At 43.6% G+C, this 10,467-nt stretch overlaps 1 long non-coding RNA gene across 1 annotated transcript in view; it reads right to left on the bottom strand.

Moving 5' to 3' along the window:
- Nucleotides 1-524: 524 nt before the first annotated feature.
- Nucleotides 525-10,467, bottom strand: part of LOC139439620 (uncharacterized) — a 36,604-nt gene continuing 26,661 nt past the window's right edge. Inside the window, exon 3 of the long non-coding RNA XR_011649568.1 lies at nucleotides 525-913. This is a non-coding gene — a long non-coding RNA (uncharacterized lncRNA). The remainder of the gene's footprint in view (nucleotides 914-10,467) is intronic.

Here is a 10,467-nt window from a genome sequence, read left to right as displayed (position 1 = left end):
CCTCGCTCCCACATCAGAGGCCCTGGGTTCAGTTCCTGGTGCCTCCTAAAAAGACCAGCACACAACAAACAGATACAGCAAATGCAAACAACAAGGGAGTGTGGAAAAATAGATAAAATAAATCTTAAAAAAAAAAGTGCATAGTTGCATATCTACCACCACAATCAAGATATAGAAAGTTCCACCAACTCCCCAAATTTCCCTGTGCCCCTTTGTAATCAATCCTTCCTGCCATAGGTTGAATTGTGTTCCCCCACCCAGAAGGAATGTAGGAATGTTCTAATCCTAGCCCCCAGTCCCTTGAATGTGCTCCATTTGGAAATAGGATCTTTGATGATGTTATCAATTAAAATGAGGCCAAACTGGATTAGGGTGAAGAAAGGAAGAATTGGACACCGAGGCAGAGAATGCCAGAAGCCAGGAGATAGCAAGGGACAGATTCTTCCCTACAGATTTCAGAGGAGGCATAGTCCTGCTGATACCTTTTTTTTTAAGATTTATTTTTATTTTATTTATGCCCCTCCTCCCCGGTGTTTTACACTCACTCTCTGCTGTCTGTGTCTGTTCATTATGTGATTATCTTCTTTTTAGGAGGCACTGGGAACTGAACCCAGGACTATCCCATGTGGGAGGGAGGTGCCTAATAGCTTGAGCCACTGCTGCTCCCTGCTTATTGTGTCTCTCATTGTGTTTCCTTCTTGTGTCTCATTGTTGAGTCATCTTGTTGCATCATCTTGTCATGTCACCTTGCTGTGCCAGCCCATTGTGTCAGCCTGCTGTCTTGCTTGTCTTCTTTAGGAGGCACTGGGAACCAAGCCTGGGATGTTCTGTGTGGTAGGTGGGCATCCAACTGCTTGAGCCACATCTACTTTCCCCTGCTGACATCTTGATTTCAGACTTTCATCATCCAGAACTGTAAGACAATAAATTTTGGTGTTTTTTTTTTGTCTTTATTTTTTAAATATTACATTAAAAAAATATGAGGTCCCCATATACCCCCACCCCCTCACCCCCCTCCTCCCCCCATAACAACAATCTCCTCCATCATCATGAGACATTGATTGCATTTGGTGAATACATCTCTGAGCACCGCTGCACCTCATGGTCAATGGTCCACATCATAGCCCACACTCTCCCATATTCCACCCAGTGGGCCATGGGAGGACATACAATGTCTGGTAACTGTCCCTGCAGCACCACCCAGGACAACTCCAAGTCCCAAAAACGCCCCCACATCTCCTCTCTTCCTCCCATTCCCTTCCCCCAGCAGCCACCATGGCCACTTTCTCCACACCAATGCCACATTTTCTTCGATTACTAATCACAATAGTTCATGAATAGAATATTAGTAATATCAGTAAGTTCACTCTAATCCACACTCTATTCCTCCATCCTGTTGTCCTTGGAATGGTTGTGTCCACTCCACATCTATATCAAGAAGGGGCTTAGATTCCACATGGATGCTGGATGCAATCCTCCTGCTTTCAGTTGTAGGCACTCTTGGCTCCCTGGTGTGGTGGTTGACCTTCTTCACCTCCATGTTAACTGAGTGGGGTAAGTCCAATAAATCAGAGCGTAGGAGCTGAAGTCTGTTGAGGCTCAGGGCCTGGCTATCACATGGTCGGTCCAGAGATTCAGATCCCCTGGGTATATATTAAACCCCAGCACCAACTATAGTTCTGGTAAAAGTAACAGGAGAGGCTTGTGAACAAAGATCACATCTGAGTCCAGCTCCATCACACAGAAACACAAACTCCAAAGTAGGGCTAACTGACATGGCACTGAACTCCATCTGCCATGACCATAGAACCTGTGGGTCTCTGTAGACCTCAGAAGAACCAATACCCGGGATTGTATCTACTTTACCTGTCTCTGGGACTCTGCTGAGGTGTGCATAAGGGCAACCCCTCTGATAACCTCCCGGCTCTTTTTGGAGACTCATAGCCATATAAACTCATTTGTCCTTTCCATTTCCCCCTTTGATTCAGGTCAAAAAGCATTTTTAACTCCTGGTATTATATGTAGATTGAGATATTCTGCTGGTCCGAGTTGACCGTTTTATTCAAGGTCATTTTCTAGTTACATCATCAGCTGGTACTTGGTAGTAATCCCTCAGTGCCAAGGAGGCTCATCCCTGGGAGTCATGTCCCGTGCTGGTGGGAAGGTAATGCATTTACATGCTGAGTTTGGCTTCGAGACTGGCCACATTTGAGCAATGTGGAGACTCTCAAGAGGTAACTCTTAGGCACCCTGCAGCTCTAGACCTAGTTCTTAAGTCAGGCACACAGGCTCACAAGCATAGTCATTAGTATCAAGGGCTCATTGTTGGACCTTCATTCTTTTTTGGTCTTTGCCGTTGCACTTGGGGGATTGTTGCTGTTCCTTTAGGGACTGCTATAGAGCTCCCTTGGCTAGGAATTCAGCACTCCCTCAGTTGTTGTTTTTAATTGTACCCACTATGAAAATATCCAAACATTTTTATGTACCCTGGATATATGCCCTGTAGAACTCCCTGCCAACCATGTGTCCCCTGTCAATAACATCCCACACCAGTATTCCTCCCCTGCCATTGTTGAACCTCTCTGTGATCCAAAACTTCTTCAAAAGTGAAGCCCAATATATTGCCAGGTTCCATTAATAGTAAAATGGAATATAGTGATGAGTTTAAAGGTTAGATATAGAATACATATTAATTTAGAAAAATTAAGGTAAAAATAAATTGGGGTATCAAAAAATTAAAAAATGCAAAAACTTTGGTTTTGATGTTTTGCCTTCCATCACTGCAATAAGTGTTGCCCTGTATGCAAATTGGCAAGGCAACTACTTCTATCTTTTCCTCAGTGTCTATGTCCTATCTTTTTTTTTTCTTTTTACTAATTATTAAGCTTATCTTTACAAGAGTTTTAGATCACAGTAATTCATATATACAATATACAGTATTCCCACATATCCAACATAAAACCCTTTTCCCTTCCATAGCAATAATCTTTTTACATATTCATACTATATTTACTGAAACTGATGTACAGATATTGAGACAATAGTTTTCAAACAAGGTAACATTTGTGTTTACATTGTGGTTTATATTTTAGACTATACAATTTTCTAAATTTTTAGTTATCTTATGTTTTACATTATGATCTACATTTTAGCCTATCAGCCCCTATATATTTTTGGTGTAATTTCACATGTCTTATATCCATCCTTGCGTACTATTGTGGGACACTTCTATTGCCCACACAGTTACACTGATTCCATTTTTTCAATACCTCTTTCCCCCACCCTTAGGGCCCACAGTGACAGTCAATCTTCATTGCCTGAAGGGCCATGTTCAGAGATACTTGCAACAGTGTTGAGAGCTTGACATGCTCAACTGCCCTAATGCACTGGGAGCCACCATTTCTGTTGAGAGATACAGTTCCCTCTATTTGATGGCTTCAGTCCTCCCCAGGATGTGGGTATGCCTTCACTTTCATTATATGGGTCTCTATCCAATGATATAAACCACTATGGCAAAATGAGCATTCACATATTCCCTAGGAGCCTGTCCTGCATCAGATTATCCCTTTTAAGCATATTAAACAGGTAACCTTCCTTATTATATTTTTGAAAAAGTTTTCTCAGCATTATACTCTCAACCAAATACCTGACAATCTCCTATGTTCATATGTTGCCCCACCCTCCCCCCAAATTTCTTGGGCAATATTACCCATCCTCCTACCCCTAACCCCCCTCAAGCCAGCAAAGCCCCACCAAAATGTAACCCTATGCCCCCATTTTATCCCTTCCTTGTACAAATATTTACCTCCAGCTTATCATAGATTTCACCCATGTAGGTGTCAGCTTACATCCTTCCTCTACCCCCCAATTTCCTTTAAGCCTATCATCCAGTCTCTAGCTCTCTGAGGCAGCTTGGTTTACTTATTTTATATCATTGAGGTCATGCAGTATTTGTCCTTCAATGCCTGGGTTGCTTCACTCAACATAAGGTTCTCAAGATTCATCCATGTTATCATGTGTGTTTGTAGTATATTTGTTCTTAAAGCTGAGTAGTATTCCATTGTATGTGTATACCACATTTTATTTATCCATTCATCTGTTGATGGGCATTTGGGTTGATTCCAACTTTTGGCAATAGTGAACAATGTGGCTATGAACATTGGTGTGCATACATCAGTTTGTGTCCTTGTTTTCAGTTCTACTGGGTATATACCCAGCAGTGGAATTGCTGGGTCATATGGCAAATCTATGGCTAGTTTTTTGAGAAACTGCCAAACTGTCCTCCAGAATGGTGCATTCCCACCAGCAGTGGTTGAGTGTTTCCATTCCTCCACATCTTCTCCAGCATTTGTAGTCTTCTGTTTTTTTCATTGCTGCCAATCTTATGGGAGTAAGATGGTATCTCATTGTAGTTTTGATTTACATTTCCCTGATAGCTAGAGATTTGGAGCATTTTTTCATGTGCTTTTTAGCCATTTGTATTTCTTCTTTGGTGAAGTGTCTGTTTAAATCTTTTTCCTCCTTTTTATTTATTTATTTATTTTTATTTTTATTTTTTTAAAGATTTATTTATTTATTTAATTCCCCCCCCTCCCCTGGTTGTCTGTTCTTGGTGTCTATTTGTTGCGTCTTGTTTCTTTGTCCGCTTCTGTTGTCGTCAGCGGCACAGGAAGTGTGGGCGGCGCCATTCCTGGGCAGGCTGCACTTTCTTTTCACGCTGGGCAGCTTTCCTCACGGGCGCACTCCTTGCGCGTGGGGGCTCCCCCACGCGGGGGACACCCTTGCGTGGCACGGCACTCCTTGCGCGCATCAGCACTGCGCATGGCCAGCTCCACACGGGTCAAGGAGGCCCGGGGTTTGAACCGCGGACCTCCCATATGGTAGACGGACGCCCTAACCGCTGGGCCAAAGTCCGTTTCCCCTTTTCCTCCTTTTTAAATGGGTTGTTTGTCTTTTTATTTTCAAGATATAGGAGTTCTTTATCTATGCAGGTTATAAGTCTCCTATCAGATATATGGTTACCAAATATTTTCTCCCATTGTGTAGGCGCTCTTTTTACTTTCTTGATAAACTCCTTTGAGGTGCAGAAGGCTTTAATTTTGAGGCTTTTTATCGATCAGTTCTACAATCTGTTTGATTTCAGATGTACTGTCTTCCACGTCGCTAATTCTCTCCTCTGCCTCTTCTAATCTGCTGCTCTTTGCTGAGAGTGTATATTTGATTTCTTGAACTGTGGTGTTCATCACCATCGTACCTGTTATCTTTTTGCGTATGTCTGCAATTTCTCTCCAAGTGTTTTCTTCATATTGTTAATCTCTTCCTTTAGTTCATTAAGTTGGTCTCTAATATATGTTTTGAGATCTTTAATTACTTGTCTGATGTTCTGCTCCCCTTTCTGGTTTTTAGTTTGTTCATTGGATTCAGCCATGTTTTCCTGATTATTGGTTTGGTTTGTAGTTTTTTGTTGCTGTCTGGTCATCATTTTATCTTGACAGGTTTAATTAGTTCCTTAGCTTCTTTGTCTAGTCTTAGGGATTAATTAGTTGTTGTTCGTATGTAAGTGTTATGTCTTCTCTTTGTCACTTTGTTCTTCTTACTCTATTTTCTTGTTACTGGCTAAGTTCACTTTGAAGGAAAATATTAGGGCCAGGGAAAGCAAAATGAGTAAGAAAAGGAAATGTATAAAGTAGTATTGGTAATAAATGTTAACAGAGCAACAATGTGAGATCTGGGAGAATGGATATTAGACTCATGTAAGTTGTGTAGAGTTTATAGCAGTAAGTAGAGTACCTATAATGAGACAGTCAACTGAATATGGGAAGGAATATTGTATGAATTAGAAAGCCAGTGTTTTCATGAGAGAGGGAAAGAGAAAAGAAAGACAATAATATCGAGAATGGATAAAAGACAGAAAACAGAACAAAGTTATTAGAAATTAAAAGTCAGACAATTTGGGGGCCAAAGAAAGGGAGGTGGAATGTAAGAAACAGTAGATGATGGAGGATAGAAAGATGTGGGGGAAAGGGGACAGTGTAGGTGGCCAAAATCAATACACACAGAAAAGAGGAAATGGAGGATGTGGAAACACAGCAAGTGTGAAGCGCTCCCTGCAGCACCTATTATAAAATAAAATAAAATAAAATAAGAAGAAAAAGAGAGAAAAGAAGAAAAAAAAAAGAGAGAAGAGAAAAGGGGGTGGGCAAAGAAAAGGTGTGTGTGTGGGGGAACAAGCAAGAAAAAGAAAAAGAGAAAAAAAAACTAAATAAATGAAAAAGGACCTTGGGGGATAAAACAGGAGAAAAGACCAGGAGACAATGCAATATTAGCAACCAAGACAAAAAAGAAAAATCAAAAACAAATAAACAAAAAAAAAAACCAAACGCAAATGTGGAGGGCTAGAGTAATCAAGGATCTCAGATGGACCTCAGGGTGTGGTGGATTCAGGGATGGGAAGTCTGTGATATTGCAGACTCAAGGTGTGTGAGTCTCTGGAGTGTGGGCCACCAGGGTTTAGGGGACACAGACCTGGGAACTATGCTCTGGTTAACAGGGGGCCTGGGAGGTCTGCAGCACAACACAGCCTTCAGGGATCCCCCCAGCTGGGTGCCACCCCTAGGGGGAGGGGTCCCACCTGCAACCTCTGACCTCTGTGTCGGAAACCCAAAATTCCACCTCTCACAAGAATCTCTTCTGTCACTGTCTCACCAAATCGACATCCAGACACCTCCTGCCCTGCAAGCCCCTGAAACAGCCCGCTCAGGGTTTGGGAACACCCCACACAACAAAGATCCCAGGATCACTGCAGCCCGGCCGCCAGTCCTAGGGGGAGGGGTCCCACCCACAACCTCTGATCTCCATGTCTCCCAAGAATCTTCTCTGTCACAGTCGCACCAAATCAACTTCCAGACACCTCCCACCCTGCAAGTCCCCGAAACAGCCCTCTCAGGGCTTGAGAGCTCCCCAGCACAGCAAAGCCTTCAGGAATTGCCGCTGCCTCCAGGCAGCCAGCCCCAGGGGGAAGGGTCCTGCCCACAACCCCGACCTCCATGAAAGAGACCCAAAATTCTACCTCTCACAAGAATCTCCTCTGTCACCGTCCCATTAAATCAACATCCAGACACCTCCTGCCCTGCAAGCACCCAAAACAGCCTGGTCCAGCAGGACTCCAACCCTACTCAGCCACTTCTTTGCAGGAGAGATTATGAGGTGCACTCACTCAGACGCCATCTTGCCCCGCCTCCTCAATTTTGGTGGTTTTAAGGCACCCAGTTTGTGGTATTTTGCATAGTGGCAAACAGCTTAGGAAACTAATATCCCTCCCCTGACCCCAGTCCTTGGCAACCACTGATCTTTTTTCTGTCTCCATTGTTTTGCTTTCTCAAGAACTTGTTTTGTTTTAAATGCATCCCTTCTTATCTATAAAATTCTGTATTAGTCAGCCAAAGGGGTGCTGATGAAAAATACCAGAAATTGGTTGGTTTTTATAAAGGGTATTTATTTTGGGTAGGAGCTTATAGATACCAGGCCATAAAGCATGAGTTACTTCCCTCACCAAAGTCTATTTTCACATGTTGGAGCAAGATGGCTACTGACATCTGTGAGGGTTCAGGCTTCCTGGGTTCCTCTGGGCTCAGCACTTCTGTTCTCTCCACAAGGGCAGCTGTAGACTGTCAGGCCAACTGTCTCTCTCCCTGGGGCTCCAGCTTAAGACTAGCATCAAACTCCAAAATCTAAACTCCAACATTAAAAACCCTTAACTCTGTGCTTCGCCATGCCTTTTATCTGTGAGTCCCCACCCACCAAGGGGCGGGTACTCAATGCCCTACAGACACAAGTAATCAAGTAAACCTCTGAATCCAATATAATCTAATATGCCCAGAGGAAAAGATCGGTTTGCAAATATAATCCAATATTTCTTTTTGGAATTCATCAATAATATCAAACTGCTACAAATGGTAATGATAATATATCCCCCTCTAGAGTATTTTGTGGAATATTTTGCATTAGGTACAGTTAGTAGTTGTTATGCTAATTAAAGTCACACTGATACCTCTGTTCTCTGCCCCTCTCCCTTGGGCATTCAAGACACTGAGTCCAGGCGGCGGACTTGGCCCAGTGGTTAGGGCGTCTGTCTATGACATGGGATGTCCGTGGTTCAAACCCTGGGCCTCCTTGACCCGTGTGGAGCTGGCCCATGTGCAGTGCTGATGCGCGCAAGGAGTGCCGTGCCACACGGGGGGTGTCCCCCGCGTAGGGGAGCCCCACGTGCAAGGAGTGTGCCCCATAAGGAGAGCTACCCAGCGTGAAAGAAAGTGCAGCCTGCCCAGGAATGGTGCTGCACACACAGAGAACTGACACAACAAGATGACGCAACAAAAAGAAACAGATTCCCTGCTGACAACAACGGAAGCGGACAAAGAAGACACAGCAAATAGACACAGAGAACAGACAACTGGGGTGGGGGAGGGGGGGAAGGGGAGAGAAATAAATAAATAAATAAATCTTAAAAAAAAAAAAAAAAGACACTGAGTCCTTTTCCCCAGGGTCTACCACAGCAGATAATTCCATCCAATTCCACCCAAAACCAGTGACACTCTTTGACACCAAAACTAGGACCTCAGGAAGTGGATGTGGCTCAACCAATTGGGCTCCTGTCTACCATATAGGAGGTCCAGGGTTTGATGCCCAGGGCCTCCGGGTGAAGGGAAGTTGCCCATGTGGTGAGCTGGCCCACGTGGAGTGCTGGCCTGCATGGAATGCTGGTCTGTGTGGAGTACTGCCCCATGCAGGAGTGCTGCCCCGCGCAGGAGTGCTGGCTCACATGGAGAGCTGGCGCAGCAAGAAGATACAACAACAAGAGACACAGAGGAGAGACAATAAGAGATGCAGCAGACCAGGGAGCTGAGGTGGAGCAGGAGAATGATCGCCTCTTTCCCACTCCGGAAAGTCCCAGGATCAGTTCCTGGAGCTGCCTAATGAGAAAACACGCAGACACAGAAGAACACACAGTGAATGGACACAGAGAGCAGACAATGGAGGGAGGAGGGAGAAATAAATAAATCATTAAAAACAACAAACAAACAAAAACAACTAGGTACCTTATGGGTCCAGTATTCATCATGACAAAGGAAAGAGGCCAACTGGGATGAATTTTTCAGATTAAAACCAACCTCTTCATTGTACTTTCTTTTACAGTTTACAAAACAAACACTTGTGATTTTTTATTTGATTCTTTACAGCCCTATGAGGTAGGTATTGTCATATTCATTTTATAGACGGGGAAATTTAGGCCATACTGTGACTGCTTGGAGGAGCACCCAGCTCCACCCAGGGAGCCCAGGCCTCTGGCTTCCCTTACAGAGCTCCTCAGCCTGCCCTCCAGGACCTCAAAGCTGCCTTTGGGCTTCTAGGTTGGGTCTCTTTCCAAACAGACTAGAGTGCCTGCCTTTGCAACCAGCGCCAGAGGAGCAAGTTTTGCCTCTTGGCCGTGACCTGGGGCCTGGTCCCCTGCTCCTGCCGTTGTTGCTCTACTCTGTTTGATTTTTACTTTTTTGATCAATTTCCTCAGGCTCCTGGGCTGGTGACAGATTTAGGGGAAAGGAAGGAAGAGTGGAGGATGATGCAGTGTTTACTGGTTTGTGCTACTGGATGGATGAAACAAGAGGGAGGGAAAGTTTGGGGAGTAAGGGGTAAGCTTGGTCTTAGACATGTTGACTTTGAGGATTTGTGAGCTAGCCAAGGAATATTCCAACTGTATATATGGATGACATTCACAGTAATGTTTACAGGCTCTAGGACCTGAAGAGATTATGATGCCTCCCTTCAAATACGAAACTCAAAATAAAATATACTGTAAAACATAAGATTTATATGTATGATGCCATGAAAACAGTTTCTTTCTAGATTTTTTTAATTGTAAAAGTCTGGACATATTCAAAGTCAAACATTTTACTTTTTAAAAAAAGTTTTATCATTATTTTTTGGTCTGCCTACAAGAAAATCCTGCATTGATATGCTTTAGCTTCTTCACAGCATTTATCTCTCACTGAAATTATCTTATTGGTTTATCTGTAGACAAACTCAATGTACATAAATGTTGAATGCATTCACTCATGCTTATGCACATGTCCTTCTCTATGAGGTTAATAAAGAGCCATCAGCCCTGGGTATATCTAAAATCAAAACAAAAACAAACAAAAAATGGGCAAAAATTTTAAATAGACATTTTTCCAAAGTGGAAATACAAATGGCCAAAAAGCCCATGAAAAAAAATATTCCAAATCACTAGTTCAGTGAAATGCAAATCAAAACTACAAGGAGGTAGGAAGCAGACTTGTCCCAATGGATAGGGCGTCCTCCTACCACACGGGAGGTCCGCGGTTCAGACCCCGGGCCCCCTTGACCCTTGTGGAGCTGGCCCATGCGCAGTGCTGATGCGCACAAGGAGTGCCCTGCCACACAGGGGTG

This window comes from Dasypus novemcinctus, chromosome 9 (assembly GCF_030445035.2).
Source record: "Dasypus novemcinctus isolate mDasNov1 chromosome 9, mDasNov1.1.hap2, whole genome shotgun sequence".
NCBI lineage: Eukaryota > Metazoa > Chordata > Mammalia > Cingulata > Dasypodidae > Dasypus > Dasypus novemcinctus.
This window is presented reverse-complemented; position numbering and strand designations above follow the sequence as displayed.